The sequence below is a fragment of the Balaenoptera acutorostrata genome, chromosome 2 (genome assembly GCF_949987535.1).
Source record: "Balaenoptera acutorostrata chromosome 2, mBalAcu1.1, whole genome shotgun sequence".
Classification (NCBI taxonomy): Eukaryota; Metazoa; Chordata; class Mammalia; order Artiodactyla; family Balaenopteridae; genus Balaenoptera; species Balaenoptera acutorostrata.
In genome coordinates, this window is record NC_080065.1 from 101,475,757 (window position 1) to 101,490,450 (window position 14,694).

The following is a 14,694-nucleotide window of genomic DNA, read 5'->3' on the forward strand; positions in this document are numbered from 1 at the left end:
TGTGTTTCTAGGAACTGCTTTCAAAGGCGTTCAACCATTGCTGGGAGTAGAAAACCCACACATGAGACAATTGCAAATACCAAGCAACAGTATCTAAGGCAGTGCTAAGGAATGTGTACCTTGCTCTAAACACCTTGAAAGTTCTAAGAAGTCATACAGCATGGTAGAAAGAGTTTTACTGTCAGACAGACCTGAATTCACATCCTGACTGTCCTACCTCCTAGCTATGTGACCGTGGAAACGTCAGTTCATTTCCCTTTGCCAAACCAAGATAATAAAACCTATTTCATGGAGTCCTTGTGTAAATATTAGATGAGATAGGTGATGATCCAACACAGGAGTTGCTAAGAAAATATCCATTCTTGTCCCTTTTCTCTGAGAAAGGAGAGTGATTACATGTGCTAAATGACTCAAGTACAACTTCTTCCAGGAAGTGAGATTTAAGCTTGACCTTTAAGCAAGAGGATTTGGACAAGTACATGCTGATAGAAAATGCCATCTGTATTGGGAAACAGCATGAGCAAAGGCGGCTGACCTGCTTAAAACTCTTCCCAGATCCAGCCTTCGGATGCTCTATCATTCCCGCAATTCGGCCCCTCGTAGCAATGTGAGAGTAATTATACATGAACATAATCCAGCTTCAAAACCCAAGAATATTGTAAATTAGAGAGAAGACATAAAATCATCATAATGTATTTAGGAGAGACTCGTTCTTTAGCGGAGGAATGTTTCCAAAAAAAAGATGTTGAAGGGTATTGGGCTGTTCACTCATTTACACAGAAGTAAGCATTATACTAACAAACAACAGAGCTGGCATGGCAACACCAACATTTAAACAAACACAGGGTATGTAATAACTTCCATGTGTAGATGGCTGGAGTGTTAACAAAGCAGTCTAAAGCAATATCATTTACTTTTATGGTTAAGTGTTCAGGAAGCATCTTTTTTTTTCTTCTAACATCTGAATGTTTTCATGGCTGAAGGGATGCCAGTATAGCCTGGAAAACATTTTACAATGATGTGTAAAGTAGTTACATTTTCCAGCAAGTACACTTGCTCAATTATTCTACCTATATTAATAGCTCTCAGTGGCATGTGATGTATAATCGTCTCCATTCAATCACCCTCTTCAGTGGGAAAACAGCAAATGCTACCCAAATGGAAGAGTCCAAGTTTGAAGCTGATTACAAACTCAGGCCTTTGTCCCAACTGTTTCCAGAGTTAGCCTGCTGTCATTGAGAAAGCGTGTTGTCACTGAAGGCGGGCTGGCCTGCCATCAGTCTCATGTCAGTTCATTTCGTTTCAGGTCTGCAGCTAGATTAGTGTTATCAAAAAACCAAAGCAATTGATTTCTTTCTACCTCTGTTGAGATAAGTTGAACAACCTGTAATTTGGTTTAGAAAAGAAATCTAGATGGTAGGAAAAGGTTTAAAGAAAGGGATAAAGACACGAAAGGCAACTTTCACAGTACCTTGAACATAGGAAGAATATATGAAATTTAAAGAGAATTACAAAGAATGGAAATTAAAAATCCAAAGATAAGAACAAAGTGAAAGAATGATGTGTTGAAGTATTTGTTTTCAATACCATTCATGTTGGGTTTTCTCATGTGTGGGCAAATGCAATAGACTCTGAACTGGGCTCCTTGCCCCCTAAAATCTAATCTACACACAGTATCTACCATGATTCTCTTTAAATGTTAAGTCAGATCCTATCACTTCTCTGATCAAAATTCTCTAATGGCTTCTAACTTCACTCAGAACAAAATCTGAAGCCTCTCCTGAACTTTCCAGCTTCACGCCCAAAACCCTCCTGGGTTTTCTCCAACCCAGACGCACTCTGAACTCACAAAACACTAAGCCAGCTCCCGCCTTGGGTCTCACATGTGTTGTTCCCTTCCCCACCCCACCTCCTTGCAAGTTTTCTCTTCATTCAAGTCTCCACTCAGATGTCACCAACTCAGGTGTCACCTACACAACTGTCACCTTCCCTGACCACCCCATCCAATATACAAGCTCTGTTGCTGTTTACCTCTTGCCCTGCTTTACTGTCCTTCTTAGCAGTTATCATTACTGCACATTAGATTATTTGTCTAGCTGTTTACCAATTTGTCTTGCCTGTTAGACTGATAGCTACAGGATGGGGGATGCTGTAGCCCAGAGCCTGGAATACTGGGTGCCACATAATGGATAATAAATGTAGCAGGAGGAAAGGAGAGGAGGGAGGATGAGAGAAAGAACCTCTTGCCTTACTCACATGTTTGTGTCTTTGCTCCCCAAATAACTGGACATGCGACTGTTTGTACAGCAATTACTTATGTCCCTTGATCCATCTTCCAGAGACGTTAACACCAAGAAAAGAGCCTGACCTATGGGAGCAAAGAGACCAGAACTTAAACCTCATCTCCAACACCAAGTAGCTTTTGACTTTGGATGAGTTTTTTAAGCTCCCTATGGAATTTTACAGTTGATAGAACTTTAAACACCCGTAAGAATTGGGCTAGGCACTTGGGATACTTTGGAAAAATTATTGAGAGAATGAAATTAGCTACCTTCTATTAAAACTAACTTGGCAAAAAATGCATAAATGATAAATATTAGCTCTCTGTCCCCTCTACCCTCCATCCCATCCTCTCAGAAGCCTTACATGGTATTATGCCCAATAAATGCACCTAAGATAAGCAAAAGAACTGTGAGTCTTTCATAGCTGTGAGTCTGTGAAAACCAAGAGTGAGCAAACAAAATAACTCAGGTGAAAGTACTTTGAAAAACAGTAGCACAGTAGACAAATAAACCGCAGGAATTATCATTACACTTAAAAATATTGTTTTAGAACCAATTTTCTGTGTCTTGAATTTCTAATCAAGTAAATTAGCAAGAGGGCTCCAGGGGAAAGAAGAAGCCAAGTGAAGATGAAACCGGGAACAGAAAAGGACAGCAGGTGAGGAAGCATTAGCAAAACGAGGGTCTGACTGTCAGGGTCAGGCTGGCCGGGGGCTTCAGTAAGTTCTCCATCAGACTCAACATAACTAGAGTTTCCATCTTTGTAGGAGACGAAATGGAAGGAGGCAACACTTACACACAGGCACAAAGCTCATCCGTGGCCATCTTTCCTGCCATCATCAAGCACGGGGAGGAACGGGACTGATGATACAATGAAAATCATCTCACATGTTGACAGAGGTGAGTAAAATACAAGCAACAGGAGAACTCAGTTCATTTTATCATCAGCCTACGTGGACTCTCCCTGAATTACACCCATCAAGCACACAGTGCTGCAGGGAAGGGAACTAACACTTTTCTGAGTTCCAGCAATATGCTCGGTCTTGTGCTGGACACCATCACATATATTATCTCATTTTATCCTCACAATAATGCAAGTCAATTTTAGTATCCTCATTTTCTAAAGGGGGAAAAAAAATCGAGACTTGGGAAGCTATCGAAAATATTGAAGGTAGAAAATAGCATTTCCCTCCAGGTCTGTAAGAAAAGAACCAAGTCATCTCTCCTATTTGTATAATAGCACTTCAAGTTTACAACACGTATTCACAAGCAAATGCGTGACCTTCACACACATCTTGAGAGGCAAGTAATACCGTATTATTATTCTCACTAAATAATGGAAGAAGCTGAGGCTCAAGTCATTGAGTGATTTGTCTAAAATTACACAGGCAGGAAGTGGCAGAACTGGGACTTGGACCCACTTTCCTAATTCGAAGACTGGCGCTACTTTTCAGAAGAGGACTAGGCGTGTTTGAGAAACCCGTACATATCTTAAATCTGAGCTAAGAAAGAACATAGTTCTTCCCCAGAACGACCTAATAGGCCAAACTCTATGATTTACCTGCGGTAACAAACGCTGTTGATACCTCAAAATCTCAGTAGCTCAACACTATAAAGGCTTACTTTTCACTGAGGCAAAAGTCCAAAGCAGGTACTCCTGGCACATGGTAATCCAGGGACCCAGGCTCCATTCATCCCTTACTTGGGCCTCAGACCCTCTGCACCCAGGCCAAAGGGGACAATATGACACATATCATTTTAGCTCCTTTCCACTGGGAGAACTAGTCGCAGGCCTCTTTTGGAGTCAAGTGAGCCAAGGTGTCTGTGGCTGGGCGGCCACTTCCCAGGAACAGCTCTGTGTCGCAATGAGGGGAGGGCACGAATTGTCAGTGCATAACTAGTCATCTCCACCACACCCAACTGACTCAACCAACGATGGAATGATAAGGGGCTGTGAGAAAATGCCATAAAGCCAGAAGTCAGCTTAGATTGTTTGACACAGCCACAAGCAAGAATCCTATTTTTATTTTGCTGCTGCTGCTATATGTTTCCTTGAAGCATACAAATAATAACAAATAAATGTACACTTACCCCCTAGGACAGTGGATTCTTATCCATCAGGGAGTATGAGATTACCTGGGACGCATGCTTTAAAAAAATGCAGATTCCAAGGACCCAGACCCAGAGATATTTTTACGAGTGAATCTGATGCTTCAGGCCCAGAGACCACACTTTGTGAAATACAGGCATAGAACAACAACTATTTCATGACTGGTGATTACACAATGGCTGCTTAATGTTAGATTGGAGACAGCCCCTCACAAAACCCCAGCAGAGGTCAGCTCCAGGAAGAAGCAGGAAATCTACGTGGTTTCAGATTTTCCACATTCAAGCATCACCTACTCTCACAAAGAATTTGTTTTGCTATCCAGGTTCTATTTTCTGGTCTCCTTGACAATGCAGAGACAACTTGGCCTTTCACAGAGACTCAGCTGACTTCAAATGGCAGGAGCTGCCTCACAAGGACAAAGGAGACAAAGATAGATGGGGCGGATCTAAGACCTAGAAAAAATAATGTCGGTATTTAATAACTTCTATTTTACCTACAACACTGCGGCTCTCTCCGGAGCAGGGAGACAGTAGGGTAGTCGGCCTGGGCCTTGCTCAAGCCATGAAACAGTTGTTACTCATTAACCTTGTATAACATGACATCTGATTCGTCCTTAACATGGGTAACAAATCACTTCTGATATCAGGTGGTTGCCCCAGAAGCCTTCAAACTATTTTAAGCCTAGTGCTGTGGCCCAGAAATTCTGAAAGTTATCAACAGTGATCCTGAGGAATTCAAAAACAGCCAAAGAAAGCAATTCAAAATACTTTCCACTTTGGGTGTCTTGAAAAGACCTTTTTATTGGAAAAACAGAAAAATAAGATTTAGAATGCTTGGCTTCTTCCTGATTGCCCGGTTTTACAATTGCTTATTGAACTAGATAGGATACAAGAAAGAGATATTCAAGCACCCGAATGTGAGCTGGGGAACAGGAGGGACAAAAGTGAAACCAATGAAATTGATTAGAGCTGCAGCAGGGCCTGGCAACCGTGGGGAAGCAGGGAGTCCTGGGCTGGGCACACGAAAATACCCCCACCTACATGGAGGTCTCCTCAGGCATAATGCTTTAGATAATGTGTCTTGAGAGCACTGCAGGGTAACCCAGCAAGACATACACACCCTCCTTAGAGCCCTGGGAAAACTCCCAATTCTCCAGCATGGTGAATCAAAATTATTGTCCATGAGCTTCAAACCCTGCCTCCCCCAAGCTTCTGGCCTCACCAGGATGCACAGCCATTATCCTCCCAGCTGCCTTTAGGTCTAATCAGACGACCCTCCCACCATGTTGCTTTTCTGCTGCTCTGTCTCCCACATACCTGATCTACTCATGTCACCAATCTTCCCTCTTCTTTCACAGGTTATCTCTAGACCCTCATCTGCTAGGCATGAGTGGGTTCCCTGCCTGTGATGGTCACTACCACCCTCCAGATCACTGACTTCAGGGTCCACCTTGCTTCCTTCATGTCCTTTGCATGCCTTCAGGCATGGCATAGCCAAGCTGGGCAATATCACCATTCCACTTCCATTTTCCAAGTCACCCCAGATTCGGGCATTGCTCTTGTTCCCCTGGACACATTCCTGTCCATGATCCCTGCATCCAGTTTCTCTCCACTCCAATCTACCCTTTAAACTATGCCCAGAGTATTTGGTAAGTAGATAACCCTTAACACTCCAACTGTGTATAACCCGTGGGGTTACTGATTGCATTAATGGTCCCAATTTCTTCCCCTTTCCTTAAATCCATGTTCTCTGCCTTGCAAATACGCAGTTCCCTTCCATATGACTCTGATCTTGGTCATGAGACTTGTTTGGACAATAAGATGCTTGATTAAAAAGCCCTTGCCTAATTGGTCTTGACTGCTCTCACTCTTCGACAATTGCCATGAGAATAAGCATAGGCTGGCCTAATGGATGATGGACATGTGAATTGCTGAGTGGCCCCAGTCAACTCAGCAGGAGCTGTCTTAGGTCAGCCAAAAGCCCAACACCAGACATAGGAATGAGCCTAGCTGAGACCAGAAGAACTCAGCCAAGCCCAGACTATCTCACCAACTCACAGACTAAGTAAATGCTTATGTTTTATGATATGTGGAGTGGTTTGTTATGAGGCATTATTGTGGCAACAGATAACCAATATGGCCATACACAACACAAGTGATTTCAGAGATTACGTAGCACCTTCTTTGTCAGAATTGAAACTTCCCCTTCATGTCACCATCATCTCTCCACCCTCTCATCCATGGAGTTTGCATGTGCCTGGGGTAGCAGATAAAATAGGTCAGATCTGGACAGACCTTTTCATACAGACAACCATGACTCCATACTGGATGAGAGGAGATGACTCCTGGTGATTGGTGATATTCAAGGTCTAGCAATGAAACCAGTAAGTCAGTGGACTGTTTCCTCACAGCCAGCTAGAACTGGTGAGAGAGGGTGTTTGCATCAGTAACAGTTGAAGTTTTACAGTCTAGACTCTCAGATCAGGGAAAATGAACACTAAAATGTGCATCTGAATTTTCCCCTTACACTGACCAGCAGCTACCCAAACAAATGGTCTAAATTTTGCAGGTTTTTTTTCTGGTTTGTCTCATGTCTCTGTTGGGGGGCTCCAGGGGAGAGAGTGGGGGCCATAGGAGAAGTCTTTGGGATACAGTTAAGGGATTCTGTGAGGACTGTGGAGAAGGGCAGAAACCAACTGGTACTTTGAAATATTATCCTATAATATTTGTGTTTTCTCTCTCCAACTTGAATACAAATTCTTTGAGAACAGGTTCCAAATCCAATACCCTTTTGAGGTGGCAGTAGAAGCAATGGAAATAAAACTAGATTTAAAATCATGAACTCTGTGATTAGGGAAAGTGACTTAATCTCTGTACTCTGATATTAAATAGTAATCATCAAGTTGTCTTATGTAATGAAAGAAGATAGGGTAGATAGACTATAGATGGATAACTAGATCAGCTAAAAGTTACCTCCTCACTCTAAGAAATCATAGCCTATGTTACACCTGCCTATTATTCTCTATCACATTACTACTTTTTTTTCTTCATAGCACTTTGTCATTATTGAAAATTATCTTACACATTTATTTATATGTTTATTTTCTGTTCTCCCAACTCAAATGTAAGCTCCACAGAGGTAAGGTCTCCACAAGAGGAGGACCCTATGAGGGCATACTACTTTACTACTGCATCTCCAGGTTGTAGAAATTGTTAGGTATATGGTAGGTACTCTATAAATAATAATCGGAGGTAAGGAAGGAAGGGAGGGAGGGAGGAAGGGAGGGAGGGAAGGAAGGAGGAAGGGAGGGAAGGTGGGAAGGAGGGAGAGAGGAAGGAAGGAATGTGAAGATGAATAAATGCATGGATAATTTATCTTTAGGGCTGACTCCTTGTTAATAACATCCAATCTATCAAAGAAATTGTATTTCTCTGGGCTTACAGAAATAATTTCAATTTATTAAAAAAAAGGTAATATTTTCTATGCATTATAGAAAACTACTTGATATTCATAGAAATATTTCAGTCCAAAGATTTCTGTGTTCTCTGATAATTCATTCTCTAAATAATTATGAGCTTGGTAATTCTGCATATAGATACACATACAGACCAAGTCAAGACCATAAAATAAGCCATTTAACCTTTCTGTGCATATTTCTTGTCTGCATAATAAAAGAGTTGAATAACATGATTTTTATGGTTGATTTTTAAATTCTATGAGTTAATGATAATTAGGAAACTACCATTAATGGCTGCAAGTTCTCCTCCAAGAAACCATAATTTCTACCATGCATAGTCTCAAAATTAAATAACTAGAAAAGCACTAAGTAAGGTTTGGTCCTCAAGGCACTATGTTTGTATATTTAAGTTTGCTGCAGAAATGTCAGCTGGAATTGCAAAATCCTGATTTAAAAATACCCCTCTGCCTTGTACATAAGTTCATTTGTATCATTCCTTCTTAGATTCTGCATATAATCGATATCATACGACATTTCTCTTTCTCTGTTTGACTTACTTCACTCAGTATGACAATCTCTAGGTCCGTCATGTTGCTGCAAATGGCATTATTATGGCTGAGTAATATTCCACTGTACATATGTACCACATCTTCTTTATCCATTCCTCTGTCGATGGACATTTAGGTCACAGACTTAGAGAAGAAACTTATGGTTACCGGGAGGGGGGTGGGGTGGGGGGGAAGGGAGGGGGAGAGGGATAGTTAGGGAGTTTGGGATTGACATGTACGCACTGCTATATTTTAAATGGATAAGAAACAAGGACCTACTGTATAGCACAGGGAACTCTGCTCAATATTATGTAACAACCTAAATGGGAAAAGAATTTGAAAAAGCATAGATACATATATACGTATAACTGAATCACTTGGCTATACACCTGAAACTATCATAACATTGTTAATCAACTATACTCCAATATAAAATAAAAAGTTAAAAAAAATAGCCCTCTGCCAACATTAATTTTGAAAGTGAGAATCAGATGCGTTTGGGCAGAGCCTAAAGAAGCATTCTATAGCCAGGGAGCTCCATCCCTACAAGCCAGGCGCTGCCATGAGCTCCAGCTACAGTTGTAGAAGTACAAAATGCTCTCTGGCCTACAGAATAATCAGATTGCTCTGAATCTTTTCTGTAGGCCTCCTGGGAATAAAGCACAAATGAAGACCCAAAGCGACATTAATGAAAACGTCCCATTCTCTTGATTCATCTTCATCACAGTAGGTGTTTCAGTGAAGGCTCTTTTGTCTGCAGGTAAAAGAAAACCTCGTAATAAGGTTTTTTTAAAAAAGGACATTTTTATAATGGTACAATGTTATCTTATAGAATCTGGGGCAGGGATACACCTGGGCCCAGTAGGGGTAAAAGTGTTGACTAAAAACCAACCAGAACATGGCCACCATCTTCCTGGTCTTCCTCTCAGATCCTCATCTCTGCTCTGCTCTGTCCATCAGCCTCAGGCTCCTCTCCCTACAGACCTAATTTTTACCTTCTCCATGCCCACGGCCACCACCCAGCCCTCAAGCTTACACCATGTCAGTTCAAGCCACACGCAGAGGCTAACACTAACCTCTCCCTCAACCCAATCCAAACTCTTGGGAAAGAGACTCTTGTTGGCCCAGACTGGGCCAAGCAACCTCTTCTGTTCAAAGCAACTCTGACCGAGCAGGCAGTCCTGTGGTGCACACATGATTGTGAATGGTTCACAGAGGGAGCAGGCCACAGAAAAATAAGGTCAATGTTAAGACACTCCAAAAAGAGGCTAACATAACATGCCTTCGAAAGGACTCTACTAAAAGGGAGGCTTTGGTCATTAAGGCTAAGAGATTGCCAGAACTAAGGCTATTCCTAACAGGGATCATGTGAACAAAGGCAGCTACACCACTAGTACATACACAAACTTATTACCTTACAATTCTGTAGATCGCCAAGTCCAACATGGGTCTCAATGCACTAAAATAAATGTGTCAGCAGGGATGTGTTCCCTTCTGGAGACTCTAGGGGAGAATATATCTCCTTGCCTTTTCCATCTTCTAGGGGCTCCCCGCATTCCTTGGCTCATAGCTCCTTCCTCCATCTTCAGAGCCAGTAATGCTGCATCTCTCTGATCATCTTCTACCATCACATCTCTTTTCTGACCACAGTTGGAAAAGTTCTCTGATTTTTAAGACCCATGTGATTATATTGGGCCCACTCAGATAGTCCAGGATAATCTCCCATCTCAAGGACGTTAACTTAATCCCATCTGCACAGTTCCTTTTGCCACATAAGGTAACACATCCACCGATTCCAGGGATTATGATGTGGACACATATGAGGGGTCATTATTCTGTCTACCACAGATGGGTTCTTGACATTAAAAGATAGTTGCAGTTTTCTCTTTTAAGCATTTTTTTCTCATTTGCCTAAATCTCAATTATCTTCCAACTTTTCATTCAGTGGTCATTTCATAATGAAGATACATAATCCATGTGCACATGAAAATACAAAGTTTTCAGCCTCACCTATAAAGCCCGTATCAACATTTGATTTGATTATTATCAAATATCTGCAACCACTGATTATCAGTTCTATAAAAAAGCAGAAGTAATAAATTTGGACCTCAGCTAATTCTCAAGCACTTTCTTAGGCACTTTAAATCTCTCATTTCACTTAATTTCACTGTGACCCTGCAAAATGGATGGTATTAGCCCCATTTTACAAGTGAATAAAACAATGACAAATAAATTGTCCAAAGTCAAACAAATAGTAAGAAGTGGAGCCAAGATTCAAATTCAGAGCCCTGTCCAACTCCAGAGTTCCTATTCTTTCCTTTATATCAGACAGCCACTAAAGAATAAAACCCCATCCTTAGGTGGCCTTATAATGTCTGCTCCCCCATAATCTGAAATAATAACCACTCTATTAATCATATCAATCATTTCATTAATAAGCAAATATTCTAGCAGTGTGGGACCTAGAGACATGAGGTTCACTCCTGAGCAGAGCCTCAGTGAGTGGGGCTGAGGAGGTTCTTAGGATGACCAAGACCTTGCAAAAAGCTGCTTTTCATTACTTGTTTACCATGCTTTAGGTTTTCTTTCTAATCCTTCCCCATTACTTAGACAGAAATAGACATGGATATGAGGAAGTGAAAAAAAGAGAAGTGTGCCTCAGTATCCTCATCCATAAAATGGACATAACCAAAGGCATTTAAGTGACCCCAAATGATTGCTGGGAGATTATATTAGTTAATATAAGTAAAGCGTTTAGGACAGTGCCTAGCATATAGGAAGCGTCATCATTCTTACCCCCACCATCACCACCACTACTACCAGCATCATCAGTGTCATTATCTTCATCTTCTTCATCAAGATTTCAGTCTTAAGGTACTAATAAGTCAAAGTATAAGTGCAAGAAGGTCTCTAGATATCTGAAAGAACTCCAGAGTATGAGCTAGATAAATTACCTCCTTGTATTTCTCGTCCTCTTTGGTCTCAAATACAGGTATTGGTTAAACAATGAACACTCTCTTATTGAATTTTAATCGCTTTGTTATAATCACAGGTTTTACTGCTTAATGCCATTTCTCTCCCTTAGTAATCCAAGAAAATCCAATTCCAAGGACATCCATTTTTTAAGTTTATATATGTATAATTTCTCTTATAATAAAATGGCATCTTAAATTTCACTTTTGGGAACATCTTAGATACAATATGGCCTTCTTTGTAAGCAGGTAATTCAACACACATCACGCCACTTAAACTCTCATCAAACTATTTTCTTTCATCAAAAATGGACTCACGGGCTTCCCTGGTGGCGCAGTGGTTGAGAGTCTGCCTGCCAATGCGGGGGACACGGGTTCGGGCCCTGGTCTGGGAGGATCCCACATGCCGCGGAGCAACTGGGCCCGTGAGCCACAACTACTGAGCCTGAGCGTCTGGAGCCTGTGCTCCGCAACAAGAGAGGCCGCGATAGTGAGAGGCCCGCGCACCGCGATGAAGAGTGGCCCCCACTCGCCGCAACTGGAGAAAGCCCTCACACAGAAACGAAGACCCGACACAGCCAAAAATAAACATAATAAATAAACAATAAATTAAAAAAAAAAAAAAAAAATGGACTCACTATTTTCATTCAAAATATGTTTCAATCTCCATTTTCCCCATCTCTTCCAGACGCTCTTTCCTGCTTTAACTTCTATCTCAAGTGTTCTCTTTGAACTTTTTGTTCGTGCTTTTATTGTATTCCCCTCATCGTCTCCCACTGTCTCTAATTTTTCCTTTTTTTTTTTTTGGATACTTAGGGCCAACTGTTCCCCTGCTTCTTTGCTCAGTTCCCCACCTCTCTCCTCAGCAGAGCTCCGCAGACTGCCCAAGTCTCTCCCCCTCCCTCCTGCAGCCTTCTCTCTCCTCTCAGGCCGACTCCGTTGCTCCTTCTTACTCCATATGCCACGCCCCACACACCCCTTGATCTGTAGACAGTAAGAGATTGGCTAGAGCTGCTCATCAACCTTCTTCTTGTCGGCACACAGTTGTTGGTCTCAACAGAGTTGAAACAATTTCAACCCTCTTTTTCCACCAGGGCCTTGTGATTTTCACCCTGCTGGGCCACTTCCCACTCCCTCCCCTGCAAGACTCCAGCCTCAGCAAACAGTCTCCCCTCCTCTCCATTTCCATTTCTTCACCTCTGTTCCTTTCCTAGGAGCTCCCAATGTCCCTCCCAACCTAAAGCCTGCAACTAAATCTTATCTGCTAGGCTTATAATGTAATTCATTTCCTCATGGCTTCCTATGTGAGCAGAGTGCTTCTTAGAATGTGTGAGAATAGAGGCCTGAAGTCAAGTTTTGACTATGCGAACATGATAAGCTGACATCCAGAGCTAGGAGGGTACACGATGTAATAAATAGTGCATGGAGATGCAGGCCTGACAGCCAGTGCTTAAGAATGATTCTATCACTAAGTCTGTATTTAAATGAAATGATTTATTTACATTCTCTGGCCTAAGGAGATTTCCAAAATATGCCAGTCAAATTGCCATCCCTTGTTCCAATTATCTTTGCTGCATAACAAACTACCCTAAATTCAGTAGCATAAAACAGCAACTATGTTACTGTGCTTATGGGTTCTACGGGTCGGGAATTTGGAAAGAACACAGTGGGAAAGCTCTTCCCTACCCCATGATATCTGGGACTTCCATAAGGAGACCCAAATGGCTGGGGCTAGAACAGTGAGGGCTGGAAGATCCACTTTCAAGATTGCATCTTCATTTACTTGTCTGGTTGCCTCTCCCTGCGGCCTGGGCTTCCTCACAGCATGGCAGCCTCGGGAAAGCTGAACTTCTCACAAGAGACAGGGAACTCCAAAATGTGACGATCCCGTTCAACCAGGGAGAAGCTGCATGACATTGTATGACCTAATCTTGGAAGTCACATAGTGTCCCTTCCACTTATTCTACTGGTTGAAATGGTTACCAGCTTGCTTAGAGTCAAAGGAGAAGAATGAGACTTCACCTCTGGATGGGAGACATAGCAAGTTCACACTGTAGAAGAGCATGACAGATGGGAGTTATTGTGGTGACCATCCTGGAAATACAACATGACACATCCCTACATTCCCTTCTAGCTCTAAAAATCTGGTTCTACGTTTTATTTAGACCTTCAGTAGATGCTCAATTAAAAGTTAGCCTCTGCTCCCCAGAAGGCAACCTGAAAGACATGGGATGTGGGTTTTTTATATACACAACACAAAAGGACAATGCAAAACCATTCTTGTTCAGGCATCAAGGTGTGTGTCACAGACTGAAGTCTCATAAATGTAACAGGAATTCTAACAAGGGAGGTGTCTTTGAGAGGCAGAGGAGTCAAAGAGAGCATCTTAGAGTGGACCTAAATTTACTGCCCATTAATTGCTTACATTATCTCATTTAATCCTCATAATAATCCTGAGCAGTAACTATCACACTTCCTGGTTTACAGATCATGAGGCTGAGCCTCAGAGAGGTTAAGGAAACTGCCCCAAGGTCCCACTGCCAGTTATACCAGTCTCAATGCCACACTAGAGGAGGGAGCACTAGATTGAACTGAGTTTGAAGGTGGGTTCTCTGTGTAGGATTTGCTATGACTGAGTGCAACAAAGAGTCAGTTCTTGGCTTGGGGACAATAAAACTAAAGACAAAAAGTGGGAAAGACCAGGATAAATAAGAAGGGCAGTGGCAGGAGTTGGAGGTCAGGGGGCATTGCCTGGGCTACTCAAAGGGGAGAGTTGCTATTGGGCTGCAGCAAATCATAAGTTCTATCCAGGGCAATAATGTTCATGTGTAACAATATGCAGTCTGAGGTTACCTTACTTCATCAGAGGAAAAGGACATTTGCACACCTTGGCATTTGCCAGTTTCTGTGAAGCCTCCCAAACACAGGCTGTCCTGCCTAATCTTCTTGTTAATCACTTATGCCAGTGGGATACAAAGACCTGGTTCCTGGCCATTACCATGCAAATTACTATCACCCTTTAGCATTTCATGTTTACAAAATGTCTGCCAATAATTTAGCAATACTAGTCTCCAGCCACAAAGAGAAGTGGGTAACAACCAGTATGGTTTTCATTTGCCAAATGAAGACATTGGCCATTAAAGTAAAGTTGAGTATTAAAGCTAGAAGTTCAAGTTTTTTATTAAATCCCTGGAGCCACACAATACCCCCCGACCCCCGCCATTGCTTCATTTTTAAAAATCATTTAAAAATGTTGAGCACTCACGCGATTCTTTACAATTTTATAACACCACACATTGCTGCCTTTGGTTTTAAGTCTGTCATA